This window comes from Hesperophylax consimilis, chromosome 4, assembly GCF_061612785.1.
Source record: "Hesperophylax consimilis isolate HC1 chromosome 4, BYU_Hcon_1.0, whole genome shotgun sequence".
NCBI lineage: Eukaryota > Metazoa > Arthropoda > Insecta > Trichoptera > Limnephilidae > Hesperophylax > Hesperophylax consimilis.
The window spans coordinates 14256909-14275005 of record NC_142839.1 but is presented as its reverse complement, the minus strand read 5'-3'; the positions used below and the strand labels follow the sequence as shown (position 1 = coordinate 14275005).

At 33.7% G+C, this 18097-nt stretch overlaps 1 protein-coding gene across 2 annotated transcripts in view; it reads right to left on the bottom strand.

Moving 5' to 3' along the window:
• Positions 1-18097, bottom strand: part of LOC149424252 (annulin-like) — a 33931-nt gene that overhangs the window by 14582 nt on the left and 1252 nt on the right. The window lies entirely within an intron of this gene.

The following is an 18097-nucleotide window of genomic DNA, read 5'->3' as shown; positions in this document are numbered from 1 at the left end:
TTTATCGCTTCATATCCTCAACCCCCAGTTCCTCACCGCTTCTATTTGCCATGCTACCCACACCAGGTAAAGCAGGTAAGGTATCAGGTCTGACCAACAATTGGTGTTTTAATATCTAGAAATAATTGAGTTGCCCACGCATGTTCATCTAGCAATACCCGACCCTGAGTTTAATGGCGTCTGGAGCAGTTTGAAGTTTTGAGCTATTTCCATGTGCATATAGAAGATAAAAACCTCGTTAAAACGGGTCCAAACGAAAATTTTTGTATTTTGAAAACTGTGCAATGATACGTTTTAATATGGCATGAATACTCGTAAAGTCCTACTGTTTTATTCGTGCATTCGGTAGGTATATACGAGAGGCGCTGAGGTACTGGCTATGAAACAAATTCATGCGGATTCTCTTTTGCCTGGGTGGACACAAAAAGCTCTAAGTGCCGAAGATCTATGTGATCGACGGTTGACTTATTTAAATACGGGGACTTCAATCACATTAAACTCTTCCTTGTCAATGATAGTCAAAGGAATCGGTGTTGTTTCTTTTTACACTTGTTCTGATAGCAAAATGGTTAACCACTCCCATTCCAAGTCCTTTCATAAATGATTCAATATTACCATGCTCGATCAGGCCATATTTATGTATTTCATTTTCATAGGCAAGGACGAACAAAATATGGAGTAAGCATTCAACTGTGTTTTGCATTTAAACGTCTGAAGACTGTTTGCGTTTACATAACATTGTGTGACAGAACGGTTTTACGCATAACCCATAAACAAAACACGCCAATAGTATAATAGTAGGTCACCCATTTATAATTTGGCATTAGGTTGGTCCACCAGGTGGAGTATATAACATAGCACGAGTATTAGGAAACTTGTCAAATTCCTGATGCTATCCCTTTTTCGTACTATACAATATTATTCTACCATCTCACTTAACTAGGCATATGCTTATCCTGGTACTCCTGGAACCACTCTATTCTCTAAGAATAAGAAGATGATATAAGTATATGTATAGTCAATCATACACAGCAACCAAAAGCTATTTTCACTCCCACAAGATGAAAATAATATATGATTGTATATTATTGTCGATCAAATATCTCAACAAGGATAACAATGCAATAAGTAGATAATGGGTAAAAACCTGACGTATATGGCATTTCTTATTGAATTGGGCTGAATGTTTTTTTTAATTTTATTTATTTCCTTGCTGTAACCCACCACGCGTTGCTGTGGACAAGTCTGTTTGTGCAGATAGAGAAATAATAGCGTGAGATTTTATGTCCAACAGATGGCGCTGTTTTTTTTAAAAAAAGGAATTTATCCAACAGATGGCGCTGTTTTTTTTTTAAAAAGCATGTTTGAAGAGATGGCGCTGTTGTTCAAAAAATCATGTTTTTATCTGTCACGGATGACATAGATATATATTATATAGGTAGGTATATAAAACACACACACGTATTCGAATGCAGCGTTGTGTCAAAATTTCAAAGCAATCTGTGAAAAACTTTCGGAGATTTAAGATTTTGAATACACGAACATTTACATTTTTATTTACATAGGTATAGATCACATTGCCAGTGAGATCGCGTTATTAATACAGGCATTAGTTTAGCTACAAATATATATTGTGACAATGTAGAAAATGAGTTAAATACTCTATATTATTGTCTTAATTTTCTAACGTCCTGTAAGGGAAATACTGTTTCCGGGAAGGACAACAGTTGGCTTTGCTATGATCTTATGTGTCCTTGAAAATATGTGTTTTAGAGGTATTTATAGATACATATTTACATGACTATATGACATTTTCATTATCTCCAAATCATTTTTTTGTTTCCTGAAACAACAGAACATTTCCTGAGCATAAGTTAACGCGTACTTTTAACATGAGTTTTATCATTTCTAAATTGAAAACCTTGTCTTAAGGATGTTTATTTTACGAAAAGTTGTTTGTTTATATTGAACAATGATTGAAACGACAAATGCAAAAGTGTAAGTAGGTAATATTAATGAAGTACTCACTTCAATCAGATTCACATTATAATATATTCGATTAAGACTCAAAATAATAACGTACGAAGTGCAAACATGCATATTATTATTGATATAGATAGACACGCGTTCTGCAGTAGGTAGATATCAAAGTAATACTTTTAAAATATAACCCCTTAACAACCGTAGAATTCTTTTAAATATTTTTTTTTAATAACCTACTTAGTTATAAGAGTGGGGCAAAAGTAATGTCATTGTGAATGTGCACAATTTTTTTAAATGGCGTCAAATATGCTTTGACAATTATGATGTAGACAGATAGAGAATTGTTTGACAACAAGCAATGGAGCAATACGCACCTGAAGAACGCGGAATTATTGTTACAGCTTGTTTGACCAATTTCCGGTCTGTTGTTTTAACGCAGGTGTATCAGAAATTAAGAAAAAATCAATTATTTTTTTCACGGAAAGTTTATTAGAAGGTTTCCGCAAGACGCTCAGCCAAACACTTGTGCTCGCGCACACGGTACAAGACGACGAGGAAAACGAAATTCACGAAATTACATTAAAAACACAGACCAGAAATTGGTCAAATAAGCAGTAACAATAATTCCGCGTTCTTCGGGTGTGTATTGCTCCATTGCTTGTTCTCAACTAATCCTCTATCTGTCTACACCATAAATGTCAAAACACCTTTGAGGCCATTTAAATAATTGTGGGCATTCACATTATGACATTACTTTTGCCCCATCTTGTATTATGAACTATCAACCTACATTATATTACATGGTCAATCTTTGAATGAATAGTTATCCTAGTAAATTAAGCATTCTAGAGTTAATACGAATGATGACATTGGAATTTACTTATAAGGAGACCAGCCAGACGCCATTCGCCAATATTGGAAAATTGGCATCTTTTAAAGGAATCTTGTTATTTCAATAAAAAATAACCTACCTACCTAAACAGAATAAAATCTCATTCCAACATAGTTTAAGAGTTTGTAATGAAGCTATTATATTCTAAAATACCTACTTAGAAGAACAATGCATGCATTAGGTGTATCTTAAATGAAATACAAACCTGACTTTGTTTCATTTTGTCAATTTATTTTTCCATTTAGTTCTAAGATAAATATTTTTTCTTTTAGATTAAATTGATAACTTCATCCACTGTAGATTACAACTGTTTATTAATAATTCGACGAGTCATTCATTCAGTGGCGTGCTATTTTCATAAAACTCATTTTGAAATCGCTAAATAATATTATTTTTAAATATTGAAGACAATATTAGTGATTCTTAAACGCAAATCTGAAACAGAAAAATCAGAAAAGGAAACGGTCACATCTGGGACTCGAACCCAGGACCCTTGTCTTTCCGGGACAATGCTCTACCATCTGTTTAAGAATCACTAATATTGTCTTCAATATTTAAATATTATAATTTGAGGTTTTACTCAATAAGTTATTCCGAAAAATAATAATATTATTTTTATTTACTTTGTCATAAAAGTGATGAATGTTTGTTCATCATAGTTTCGCTTAATTGTTCCTAAATAGTTGCAACCATCAGTCAAAGCAATTTATACACGTGATACAATCGGATAAATCTGTGAACTTGTCAATCCTTATTTGTTAGAACAATAATTGTTTTTTTATGTAAATGCTTGCAATGCCCGTATTTCATTATTATAAATAATAACAAATACGACGAGTAAGGGCATCATCTAAACTAGCTAGGTACTCCCACTAACTTCCTTCAATTGTATTGTAATAGCAACATGCATTTTCAATATAAATATAAACACATAAATTTGTTTTGAACTGAACCATTTTAGTTAACACATAAATTTGTGTGTAACCGCTTTAAATAAAGTGCTTTAAAACAAATTTATATATTTTGCAAAACATAAATTTAGACAAGAAAGCAGTAAACTTTTTTTAAAGCACTATTTAAAAATATATATCTACATGTTTCAGAACATCAACATACAAAGTTGATTTGATATAAATGGTGGTTTGAATAAATTTAATTATTTTCGTATAATTAATGATGCCATAAAGTGAATTATCAATAATTATTAGGCATGCGACACATTACGCTATAAGCATCACGGCTTAGCCTATTGGCCACTACCAATGACAATGTATGGCGAGCGATATGGTGAAATAGTCCAAGCCATGATGCGTATAGCGTAATGTGTCGCCTACATTATGGAAGAAGTGATTTAATTGATGGGTTGTATGTTTTAAAGAACGAGAAGTAAGATCAATAGATTTGATACTGGTCGGTATCTTTCGTGATTTATATTCCACTATAGGAAGGTAAGTACAACATTCATATTACCTATATTAATTTCATTTCACCTTGTATGTTAAAACTAACAACATAAAAATGTTTCTGTTGCGCTATTTTTCAGCTGATGATGATAATAATAATGATATTAATTTGATAATTTTTGAAAATTATAAAAATTAATGTCAAAAAATAAAATAACTCAAGAGCGCTGTACAAATACGATGGCAACAAGGCAGAAAAAGACGAGCACATTTCAAGAAGCCATAGTTTAACGTTGAAGAGTTTTAGTAAGGCACACAATCAAACTGCAAGGTAACAAAAAAGTAGAAAGGTATGGTATTGGGTACTCGAGTGTATTTTAGCCGGAATTAGTTGATTTTAAAGTCTGGTCCTTTTATCGATACCACGAACAGTCGTTGATGTTTTAATAGGTCGTAAAGATTGCGAAATGAGTTCTCGGGTTTGCAAACTTCTCGTCCGCAGAGACTTAGAGGGACCGCTGGAGCATTATCGTTTCGCGAAGCTATCGGGCTTTTGGTTACGCAATTCAATAATTTAAAGAAAAACTTAGCTAACGAAGTTAGACTCCTAAAAAAAATCTTTTGTCCATTACGAATTTTTGATAAAAAATTAACAAAAATTCTATTGTTTTATTTTGTAACAGCAGTTGTCGGCATATACTTCAAAGCTCTATAATTTTTAGTTGAAAATAGTTTAATTTGTCTAGAAAATCCAGAAGCAAAACAGTGTAATGGAATTTCATTTCTTCACATAAATTTTTGCAGAAACAGTTTTTTTTGTTTTTATTTTTTTAAAGGATTTGAAATATCTTAAATTTTCATTGATATAAAAACATATAATTTCCACTGCGTACTTACCTACTCGAGGAGGTCACTTGTATCATGGAATAATTTTTAAGCACATGCAACAGACGGATTTTATGCTTTATCCCGACGTTGCTCGGGGTTATGCATGATTTGGAGTAAAGTTTTGAGGTTGTGAATTCTACTGTACATGAAAACTGTGTGGTTTCTTAAGATGGAAATAATATTATTAAAAAGTATTGAAAAAAAAAACTTTTTAAAGAATTTTATTCACTTGATCGTGTCATATCTTATTTAGGCGTCTTTATACCCTTTCGTCGTTCATCACATACGCTTAATTCTACCACACGTAATTATTTGATTTCAGTCTTCTTCGGGCGTCCCCGACTGCTTCTACCATTCAAAATACTCTCTAAACGCTTCTGGCACTAATAATAACAAACTATAAAATTTTCTTATTTAGTTCGAGATAAATGAGTAATAACTTTTCTGTCTATTCCTTGTTTATATTTAGTAAATGAAATAGGTACCTACTTGAAAAATAACAACACAATGGTATCTAACTTCAATAGCATTCCTTCGCAACCTCTTTGCAAAAAATATTTAAAAATTTAAAAGGACAACATTTTCTCACGGCACTAGTATAGTGTGTAGATACTAACTCGTTATATTAGCCACAACGTGACCGCAGGCACTTAAAATTAAAACAAATTATCACTTCTAATCCAATGTAGATGATAACTTATAATGTTAAGGATTTTACTAAACCAGCGTACGTGGAACGAGATATGCAATTTTTCCAACAAATATATCCTCACATCAATAAAATCAAGCCACAGTAAAAAATAAAATAAATGTATTTTATGAAAAATATTAGCAACTCTATGAAATAATAACTATTTAGAGGAGATTTATTTTAAAAAATCAGACAAAACAACTAAATTAATTATCAACTCGGCGGATGGTTGCTTTGGATTGCATTTTGATGAAAAGTCACAACAAACGATACAGCGAAATGCACCGGTACATTCAAATAACGATTTGTGATAATTTATTGCACACACATTGAAGAGTTAACATCTTACGTAAATATTCTGAGATCACATTTTTTTATAAAGAGAAGGACACAGGATATTTACTTTCAATCATTAACGATGCTAGTGATGCGAAATAAAGACTAAAGATTGTATTGCAAATAAAATTGAACACCGGAAACCGTACATCAAATGCTGAAAAATGTGCCAAGAAAAATATTAAATTAAAGTCATCAACAATTACTGACAACAAAAACTTAATCGAAATATTATCTGTTTTGAAAAAATTACGATTTGGATAATTTTGACACATCGTTATTGAAATATGGTCTCAAGACAGTTTCATAAAACTATAAAAATATCAACGTCCGTTCTAACTTACAATAATAATAATAATATTTGGCTAATTTATATAGCGCCGTTTTCGTGAAAAATCACATATTTCGGACGGGTTGTTTTCTTGAACAATTCTTCAAATGTTTTCAAGTTCTGTTTTTACTTCAGTTCTGTCAAGCAATTAGCCTATAATGATATAATAACAGAACTCGAATAGGACTTTCACAGACTTTGAAAGTCCTATATAAGTCGAATTGTTTAATTGAAATTCTCCGAAACACCCGTCATAAGTCTTGTACGAACTAATTTATGTATTAAAACAAAACTTAGAAAATAAATTTATATCATATAAGATTTTTCGGGAATGATACAGATTATTTTTGTAAAATAAACTTTTTGGTGAGTAGGTTGGTATGTACCTGGATTTTTAAAATTATTCTGAGAATTCAAATTATTAAATTTTTTGGAGTGATTTTAGAGTATGCTTGAAAAGCGACAGAATTGAGATGAATAGAATTAATAACTCCGTCCTGACTTCACGAGGCTTGCGACGCGTGACCTAAACAAGCGAGAGTAATGGTTAGTACACACGCAAAGCTCACATCAAAAGTTAATGTACAGCGCATCATCTTTTCTACCGACACACGACGCTATCAAATATTTGTACCTATGGTAGGAGAGGGGGTCAGTTGAATTCGAGAGCGGCCGAGGAACATAATTTCATCTGTCAAAGTGACAACTTTACTAAGGGAACACGGAACTTAGTTGGTAGCTCCGTAATTAAAATGACCCCCTCTCCTTTTTGCGGCGGAGAGGGGGACGCATAACTTTTCAAATATCGCGTCGGGAGCGGTTACGTAAAATAAATTCGGTTAGCGAAGTTCAGAACCACACTTATAGCGCGTTATCTTTTTACGTGTGTCGGGTCTGTATGGGATTGTATGGCGAGCGCTATTGTGCTTTATATTATCTGTTGATGTGAGCTTTGCGTGTGTACTAACCATTAGTATCAAGCACGAACATTAATTTAGTTTGCCATTTTGGATGCTAAAGAAATATTTTTTGTTTGGGAATTGCACTGGTTGGGAGCGCGATGTGTGGACAGGAATCACGAATGCATCTATGACGCATGAGAAATGATTTAGTCTATTCTTATAGTGTTTGTTTCTTCTGGGGATGTTTTTCAATGACGTCATCACTTCATAAAATATAACATTGCATTAAGGATATTCATTTTGTTTACTCTTACTTTTGTTTAATAAGAGTATTATTATTATTAATCTAGATTGATTCATCCATAAAATACGTAAGCCGTAAATAGTAGATGGATATCAAACTGTCAAAATTGTCTGAAACTAGCGAAGTCCTGTTTTAACTTTTAACTCCACAGTTTGGTATTTCCTCTGTCTATGAATGTGTTTGAGTGTTCCGTTACCGTTTTCAAAAATCTGCTGCATCCACTTTTTTCAAGCAAGCCTTGCTTTGACTAGATGGCTATCTTTGACTAGGTGACTATCTTTGACTAGGTGACTATCTTTGACTAGGTGACTATCTTTGACTAGGTGACTAACTATGATTAAGGTTCAATAAAAATTCTAATTTCAAATATGAAATCGTCGGGTTTATTTGGATTTGGGTTTAGGTATTCGAATTTTTTCAAGGGCAGCTAGGTACCTAACTGAAAAAAGTTGAAAAATCAACTATTTTTATTGATAGATTATCCATTTTATTGATATATTATTTAAAGGTCATTGAGAGTTTTGAACGTTCCTTTCCAGGGACTGACTAAAATGAGTGAACCGCGTTATCACTGAAGCCAAATCTTTATTTACAGCAGTAAATACCTACTGCTGTAATTTTTTATAATGTCATCCAATTTCTGGGAAATGCGTGTGTATGAGCGTATGTGTGTGCTTGATTACATCCCAATTGGGTGAACAGACATTTATTTCGTATATTAACAGCTGTAATGTCATTCAATGTCAAAGTTGATAGAATGCATTGTCTTTGACAACATCGCATGACAGCTCGATCGGATGTCGGGAATTAGGTTGATTTCCATGTGATTTTATGGTTTATAATTAAGTATTTAAGTAGGTATTTTTTTTCAAATCTACTGATTTCAGAAGAAACTTCAGTTTTGATTTATTAAATGAGAGAAAATTAGAATCGCACTTTTTTGGACTTAGTCTTCAACGGATCTGTTCACAGAAATACTTCTATAAATAATTTAGGTAACTAAAGGATGTAGTAAACAATGATATGAATAAAATCGCAATAAAAGTTAATTATCACGCAATATTTAACTAACCACCACATTTATTGACATTACTGAACTTTGAGTGAGTCATTGATAAGGAAGTGATCATTGATGAATTCACTCCACTGTCTGATACGTGCACTTTGAACTACTCCTGGCCCTAATAGGCACTTCTTCGTGATGATAACAATATCGGTGGATCATTTGACACCCGTAATTTAATATTGTGTAACAGATCCCAAAATATGCAAATGCCGAACGTGATGATCGAGATATCTTATGCTGCATATACATTTGCGAACCGAAACGCGAGCTTAGCCTCGAATTATAGGAAAGGAACGAAGCCCACAGACCACGCAACGAGAGCGCTATATTCTCGTGGCTTGGCCTATTTTTAGCACATCGTCCCGTTCGGATTGTATGTCGAGCGACATGCTGAAAGTGGCCAAGCCATAATGTGCATAGCGTAATCTGTCAGCCCTGGGGCAGAGACACCTTATGCTAAACGCATCATGGCTTGGAATATTTCAGCATACACTACCAATGGGAATATAGCGTGCAGAGATGTGCTTTATTTCAAATAAATCCATTTCAAATGGAAATGCAAAATGCAAAATGGGTATTTTCCATTTTGTATTTTAAATGCTTTTCTAAAAACCATTTTGCATTTTGCATTTTAAATGCTTTTCTCAATGCATTTTCCATTTTAAATGCTTTTTTGCAACATACTTCCTACTATCTCCACTCATCTTTTATTCATAAGCCCCAAATATCAGTCGGTCCTCAACCTCGCTATGAGAGATAATTTACATTTGTCAAGTTGCTCCTTGGTAGGAGCCCTGGCAATTGAGTGATAACCATTACAAAAAATACTGAACATGGGGCCATGACGCTGTAATATTAAATGTTAGATAGCAGTTTCTATGTTTTTACGTTGGCAACATTAGTCCCGCGCAAATTTTTTGTGGTTTCATAATCTGTAGTCGTGGTGTTTTTGGATTTACCATCATGTAATATGTTTGTTCTACATTGATGTCCATTATTAAATGACAAAATTGTTTAAAAATTCTATAATTATTTTAATTGTTTGACCTGAGAAACCATTTTGCATTTTCAATGCATTTTGAAAATAGGTATTTTGCATTTTAAATGCTTTTCTAAAAACCATTTTGCATTTTGCATTTTCAAATGGAAAAATTTTGACCCATTTCCATTTTGCATTTCAAATGGTTTTGGGTACCCATTTTGCACATCTCTGATAGCGTGGTCTGTCACAGTCATTTTTTTACTGTAGTTTTAATACTTGGTTTTTCAAACATTTAAATTGCAATCTATTAAGTACTAATAAAACGACTTGTCAAATATACTGATTTCAGTTGTATATGCATGATGTTAAAATAGAGATTGATGATTTTTGATTGATGATTTTTTTCAAAGACGGAACAAGTGTCCTAAGGATGCGAAGGAGGGTGAGAGTAATCGACCGGTATACATGGCGATTTTCACGATGAAGTGATCTTCACTCCACACAGCATCCCTAAAGATGAAATACAGCCTGCGGGTTATTATTTTTTATCTGATGTACAACACGCAAATAAATAAATCGTGCAAAAGTAGAGAGCGTCGTTCTAACATCCTGTCTGTTTCTCTAAGCCTTCACATAAACGAGAGAAGATGGCATTTCATGAAAATAGCAGCGTCATCGCTATATTCAAGAATTGTCATAAAATTCATCTGTGTGTGATCAAAATCAACGAATAAACTGAGAACAATTCGTCGAGCTCAATAAATTATTTTTTTTCAAGTACATCATGTATTGTGGCTTGGGTGGGAAGTGGGAACGCCACGAACGAAAGGAGTTACGCAATCTTGACCTACAGTTAAGGTACCATGTATTTAAAGCACGAATACATAATTCCGTTGAATAGATAATGCACACTAGAAATTATGCCTTCCGTGCAGATTTTAATGCAAACCAAAGTCACCACTGACATAGTAACTTTTGGTTCTAGCCTGTTTAGCACGCTCCAATTGCGCCCACACAGGCGGGACCCTATGTGGGCGCAATTGCAGCAGTCCGCTCCGGGCGCCGAATTGTCTAGGCGCCAAGGCGTTGGTAACACCTAACAGTCCTAACACAAATCTCTTGAGATTTTTTTTCAATAACAACGACTCTACATAAAAATACAAATCAATCGAATATTATTGATTACAGTGATCACCTATCTTCCACTGGTTTTTGCAAGGGGCGCCAAAATTTTATTCGCGCCAGGCGCCGTTTGGACCGGGGTCTCTCAGGGCAGGCCTCAGGGTCTCTTTTACACTTGCATGACATCGTACATATATCGCCACCCAACTTTAATTTCATAATGAATGTGAAACACAGTTTTGTATTGAAACTTTAAGAAAATAATGGTCTGACTTTTGGATAACGAAACACGCCCATGTCACTTTTCTTGTGTTGTTCATCATTATCTCCACAGTTTTTCTAAATCAGATGTAGACCGCGACCTACCTCTTGTATTGGAGGTCAAATGTACAACTATGCAATATCAAACTCGGAATAAAACTGTAGATTTATATAAAAATCAAATCCACGTCGCTCGCCCGCCCGCCATAGACACTATCCTTCATACACATATTCTATAGATATACATATACATGATAAAGATAGACCGAAAACGAGTTTAGACGTTAAGGTTCGGATATCTTTTGAGCTGTTCCTTGTTTATGTTTACAGCCCGGCTTCGCCTGATTTTCAACATCCTTTTAAATATTTATTTTTAATTGCACAACTGAGAAATATGCAAAAAAAACAATACACGTATTATTAATTATTATAATATCTTCTTATCTTAAATTTTTACATTATCAACTACAATGAATCATAAAATCTATAAAGATCTAGAAAGAAACAACAAACATTTTGAATTTTAGGTCAACGAGTCCACGTTCAGCGCTAAATGTGGATACATTTCAATACATCATAAATCAAATTGGAAATGACGTTGCGAGCTATATTATAATTTCAAGGTAATGCTAATTTCACAGTGATCGTTGTCGAGAATTTTTTATATTTTCTTTTTGTCGGATGTTTTCAAAACATTTTGTCGGATGTTTTCGAAACCTTTTTGTCGGATGTTTTCAAAACATTTTGTCGGATGTTTTCAAAACCTTTTTGTCAGATCCTTTCAAAACATTTTGTCGCAGGAGATGCTCCATTACAAACACACAAACGATCAAATGCTCTGCTTCGTAGTAAAGATACTGGACACTTAAAAAGTAAAAATAGGTACCTGGTATTAGATAGGCAGATACCTACATAATACACATTTATGATAGGTTATTATGGAAGTTATGTTGTATTGTTATAATAAAACACAATGATAGCGTTGTATGTATTTCAAGGTTCTAGCAACCAAAATCAAAGATTTCGTTTGGTTCGCTTTGGTTCAACAGTGCCTACCAGAGTCAAGGCCGTTTGGTAAAAGGCTGAATCATTAAGTTAATCCTTATACAATGAATGTAGGCAGATAACGCTATTGACTCTTGACGAAATGCCAAATTAAATACCTAAGAGATTGCGGTAGTGGGAGCCTGCTGACATAATTTCCAACATGAATGAATATTTTCGCAAGCGCAATAAAGATTTAAAAGTCAATGTATAATTTTCTTCCTCACACAATTTTCACGGTTGATCGAAGCGACTACACGAGAAAATAAAAATACAAATAACGTACCTAACCATATAATAAAATGCTATCTTAACTAACTGAATTCCGCTATTTTTTTTTTTAGCTAAATAACTTCAAGGGCATTAAAATAAATATTTGTTTGTCGAGAAGTCTGAAACACTATAAACGGTGAGCTGTGGCGTGATGAAATTCGTTCAACTATTTCATTATATATATACATTTTACAGATAATCAACTTTTTATAGCTACAAATTCTAAAATACATCATGGGCTATGGATTTATTAAACTGTCTACATTTAAGATAAGGCATTATTTTGTAAGTTCCAATTTTTTTACTGTAAACTAGCTGACGTGTACCCGGCATTGCTCGAGGTTATTGTAAACTAGCTGACGTGTACCCGGCATTGCTCGAGGTTATTGTAAACTAGCTGACGTGTACCCGGCATTGCTCGAGGTTATTGTAAACTAGCTGACGTGTACCCGGCATTGCTCGAGGTTATTGTAAACTAGCTGACGTGTACCCGGCATTGCTCGAGGTTATTGTAAACTAGCTGACGTGTACCCGGCATTGCTCGAGGTTATTGTAAACTAGCTGACGTGTACCCGGCATTGCTCGAGGTTATTGTAAACTAGCTGACGTGTACCCGGCATTGCTCGAGGTTATTGTAAACTAGCTGACGTGTACCCGGCATTGCTCGAGGTTATTGTAAACTAGCTGACGTGTACCCGGCATTGCTCGAGGTTATTGTAAACTAGCTGACGTGTACCCGGCATTGCTCGAGGTTATTGTAAACTAGCTGACGTGTACCCGGCATTGCTCGAGGTTATTGTAAACTAGCTGACGTGTACCCGGCATTGCTCGAGGTTATTGTAAACTAGCTGACGTGTACTCGGCATTGCTCGAGGTTATTGTAAACTAGCTGACGTGTACTCGGCATTGCTCGAGGTTATTGTAAACTAGCTGAGGTGTACCCGGCATTGCTCGAGGTTATTGTAAACTAGCTGACGTGTACCGATTAGTATAGTCTAGCCGATTTGGAGTAAAGTTTGAGGTTGTGAATTCTAGGATAAACATCGATTTTTCTCTACTTTCTAGAAATAACATGCATGAATTTCATATATAAACCTTCCGGAAGAAATTCGCCAAATGATAGTAAAAACCTTATCAAAATCCGTTGCCTAGTTTAGAAGAACTAAGTGCACAAACAGACTTTATCTTATACTATTTAGAGATTCCCTCAAAAAGTTTTAAAACTCGGGCGAAGCCGGTTAGTAGAACTAGTACCTAATCTAATAAAAATAATTATATAATTTATCAAATAGGTAGATAATACCATGTGGGAACAAACAATGCACGCTACATAGTACCTACCTTAATCGTTTCTACAATAGCATTACTGTAAAATGAAACTCTATAAACAACACGCTTCAATAATAAAACTATATTTTATTGCCTATGCGGAGCTCGGTATGAATGACTGGAACTACACATTATTTTCATATTCTTTGTGCCACGACATCTTGATAAAACTATACAGCAGAAAATAAGTTGGTTTAGCCTCGACAAAAAGAAATAATGTCGTGCGAGTCATGAAATTCTATCTGAAATTTATAAGTTATCTTATGCCCATGCATTCGGAATTTCTACAAATTTGTAACATAATTGCTAACGTGTTTTACGACTTGATTACAAAAACATCGAATTTTCGCTACTTTCTATAAATATAATATGCATATTAAATATGTATAAAACCTTCCGGAAGAAATTCTCTAAATTATATTTAAAACCTTATCAAAATCCGTTCCATGGCTTAGAAGAACTAAGCGCACAAACAGACAAACGCGGATAGCGACTTTGTTTTATACTATTTAGAGATTTCTCTCGAACACTTTTAGATTTTGAGTTCCTTAAAAACAGATAGAAAAAAGTTCTCCGAAAATTATTAAAAACACAATAATTTTTTTTTAATATTATTTTATTTTTGCCCTATTTTAAACCAGTTACTGTTTATTAAATATTTTCACAAATTTCGTAGTTATTTTTTTAATATTAGCGCGCTCCCTCTAAGATTCTTATTTACATATATCCCTTTCAAACCATCTTCTTCTTCTTTTTGAACATTGAAACTCGGATTCAGCAAGATAGTAACAACTAGGTCTCTATTGTGAGCTTTGTGATAATCATTTACCTGTCATAAAAATAGACAAGATATCATATTGTTTCCATATTTTTAGTTTTTGAATAAGTAAAAATATTTCGAAAAATGGCCGGGTAAAAGTACCTACTCTATGGCTAGCATTACACTTGTAAGTTTTTTCGTAAATTTACGACTTCTAGCCAATAGGCATCTTGCATTTTGAAAATCCAATGCGCCCATTGGCTAGAAGTCGTAAATTTACGAAAAAACTTACAAGTGTAATGCTAGCCTATAAAGTGCAGATCAAGTAATTAAAGATTACATCGAGTGTCTAAAAACCACAACCGGTTTCGTGTATTTATTGACATTTAAAAATAATAAAAAAAGATCGCGACCGTGGATACGTATGGCGTCTTCTTATAAATTTAGTAGTGACTCATACACGATTGTATTCTAGTCTGTTACGATATTATCAGGTGCAGTTGATCTGCAATTTTCAACCTCGTAGTTATCGTTCAAAAGATTCTCATTTGTCATCGAATGGATATTACTAACACTCTACTGCTCTACCCACATACGTTTTTTAAATAAACCGAAGTCATTATCAATTGAGAACCAATAAAATGTAACTGATGATTCACTGTGCAAAGTGCATTGAATTATTTGTAAGAATTAATATTCATATTATTGATAAAGTCAATTTAAAGAAATTAATTTTCTATAGAAATTCTTAACGTATTTTGAATGCTCTGGAATCAACTAGTCATTCGTTTGAAAAACTAATTTTTGCAGTCAGCCAAAGCATGTATTTAATCTGACGTTTTTTGTATTACCAAAATTTTAGCTAGCGACCCAAAGATAAATATGTCTAGTTGAAATTTTATCTGTAAAGCAGGAAATCTTTGTGCTGATGCAGCAATACCTCTCAACTTTCTCCAGCTTTACTGTATGGAATTTTGAGGACAACCCAACTATTAAGTTCTTTACGCTACGTCGTTTCTATCATAATGAGCTATGGAGCTTTGACATATTAATTTTAACATGAAAAAAGAGATGACGCATTGCTGTGTTTCTTCAGTTCAATAAAAAAAAAATTGTAAAAAGTGCACTTGAAACTCGTGCAAAGCCGGGTGGAAAAACTTAGACTTTCTTAATACGCGGGCCTATTGAAACAATGTCACTTTGTCTGAACAATTATATATATTCATTATTTATATCAGGTATATATTTTGCCCTGATGAATGAACGGTTGTTCCGAAACTAGTCGATCTTAAAAAAAAAATAGTGGTTCAAACAAAGTTACATTGTTTCATTTATTTATAATGGATATTCACAAAGTTAAAGCTAATTTGAAAACTATAATCAAGTAATAATTTATTTATTTATTCATTCATGCCTCTAAGGCTTTTACATGTAGATACATTATCATACAAATGTGTACAAAGGAAAGGAGTAGGTATTAAGTAAGCACCATGCAAGTAGTTACCGCACAATGTAAGTAAGTTTTTTATTATTTTTTTAAACATGAACAATTATTGTAAACAGGGCCGGCTCTGAAACAAACGACGTTTGGCGCAACTTACATTTTGGCGCCCCTTGTCAAAACAATATTTGGATGGTTTGTGTTTTCGTGTACGCCGTTTTTATGAAAAATAATCTCAAGGGAGATGTGTTAGGTAAGGTATTATCAGCATCTTGGAGGCTTGGCAATTCGGAACCCGGAGCGGACCGCTCCAATTGCGCCCGCATAAGGCCGACCCTGGTTGTAAAGCATTTTGTATTCCAGCAACCCTTTATTACGCCCGATTGGGTATTTTACAGATCATAAGATAATAAATACAACGATAAAGATACGCAAGAAAAAACTTTATAAACCGTTAAAATAAACTGATTTTTAGTTTGGGCACCATGCCTTAACGGTAAACATCAATTGTTATTGAGCAATTCTTATTATCTACTTAGTCTGTGCAGCCTTTAAACGGGCGAATTTTCCAGATAATTATTTGCAGACGTAGGAACATTAAATGGATCCGTTGCATCGTCTGTCGTCTATCATAGATTTAGTTCATTTTGCTAATTCGAAATATTCGAAAAAGAACAAAATGTTAATTTTTTGATAGTTTTATAAAAACACAGCTGTTGGTAAACAAACATTGATACAACTGCCATCTCAAGGAGAGTGAGAAGTAGAATGACTATCATCAAGCAGGTACCACTCTATACACTATTTCTACTACACATATTACTCAGTAACCTACAATATACCAGGTACTATAATTTATAATTTACCGTGAATATTCTGCTGACCCACGCTACTCACCGGGTCGACAACCTTTGGCTTATTTAGATTTTATCTTTTAACTAGTTTCGCGAATCTTGAACGTGGATTTTAATTGCACGCGATGTTCGAAGATGCAAAGAGGAAATTTTGCCAGCTGTTATACGCCTTTAGTATACTTTTTTCCTTGAAGAAAAAATTAGAACCGCGCTATATCTGTTTCATAAAACAAATTACTACCCTGTTTCATCTTATTTTTGAACACTTATATTATTTATTTATTTTTTAATTTCACGCCCAGCTTGGCTTTTTATCACAAAAAACAAATGACTCTACAGTGCAAGACGTCTATACAATATACCATAAATATTACAAAAAATAAGTTGAAGCAATTAGTTAGTTTATAGGCAGTTAGTTTAATTATACTTATTAAATTATACAACAAACAAAACGGTGTCTTGTATTTGTTATACCTATTAAACGAATTTTCAAACGCTCCTTAGCTCATGATGGAATGACGTTTCTATATGAAAATATTTACCTTGACCTAGGAATTCTAGATGGAAAAAGTTGTGCAAAATTCTCCAAAACCTCACCATTTAAATTTCTATTTTATTGTTATGGTTAGTGACTTGTATCATTGAGAATCCACAATCTAATGGTACATTTTACAGAAGCCAATAAGTATAATAATACATAATATGTAAGTTAAAATATTTTTTTGTAAAATATGTTTCAACTAAATTAAACTGCATTAAACACATTAAAAAAATAAAAGGTGGCCAACGACTGGCTCCGCTCATTCAAATTGCCATTCAAAGGTGCGTACTCCGATAACCTTAGCACCAATCAAATGTTATGTCACGGTTGTTTCTGGAGATTTCAGAATCAAAAATTTCATTGATCTTATTATTTTAAAACTAAGACCAATATTATAATTTGTTTTCAAACTTAGTAACTAACAGGTAGGCAGAGAGGACAGACCGCCAAACAACCCGATCTTACTATCTGAGCGTACCTATCTTAATCTTATTCAATGCGCTTACATCAGCCTTGCATTCTTTTCGGATCACCACATTTCTCACATGATCGTACATGGTTTTACCACACATACGCCTAAGATATCTTATTTCTACAGCATTCAGCCTACTTTCATCCATCATCTGCCAGTTTCATACCTCACTGCCATGCATGAAGGTAGGTACCAGAACTCCATTGTGGATAACTAGCTTCG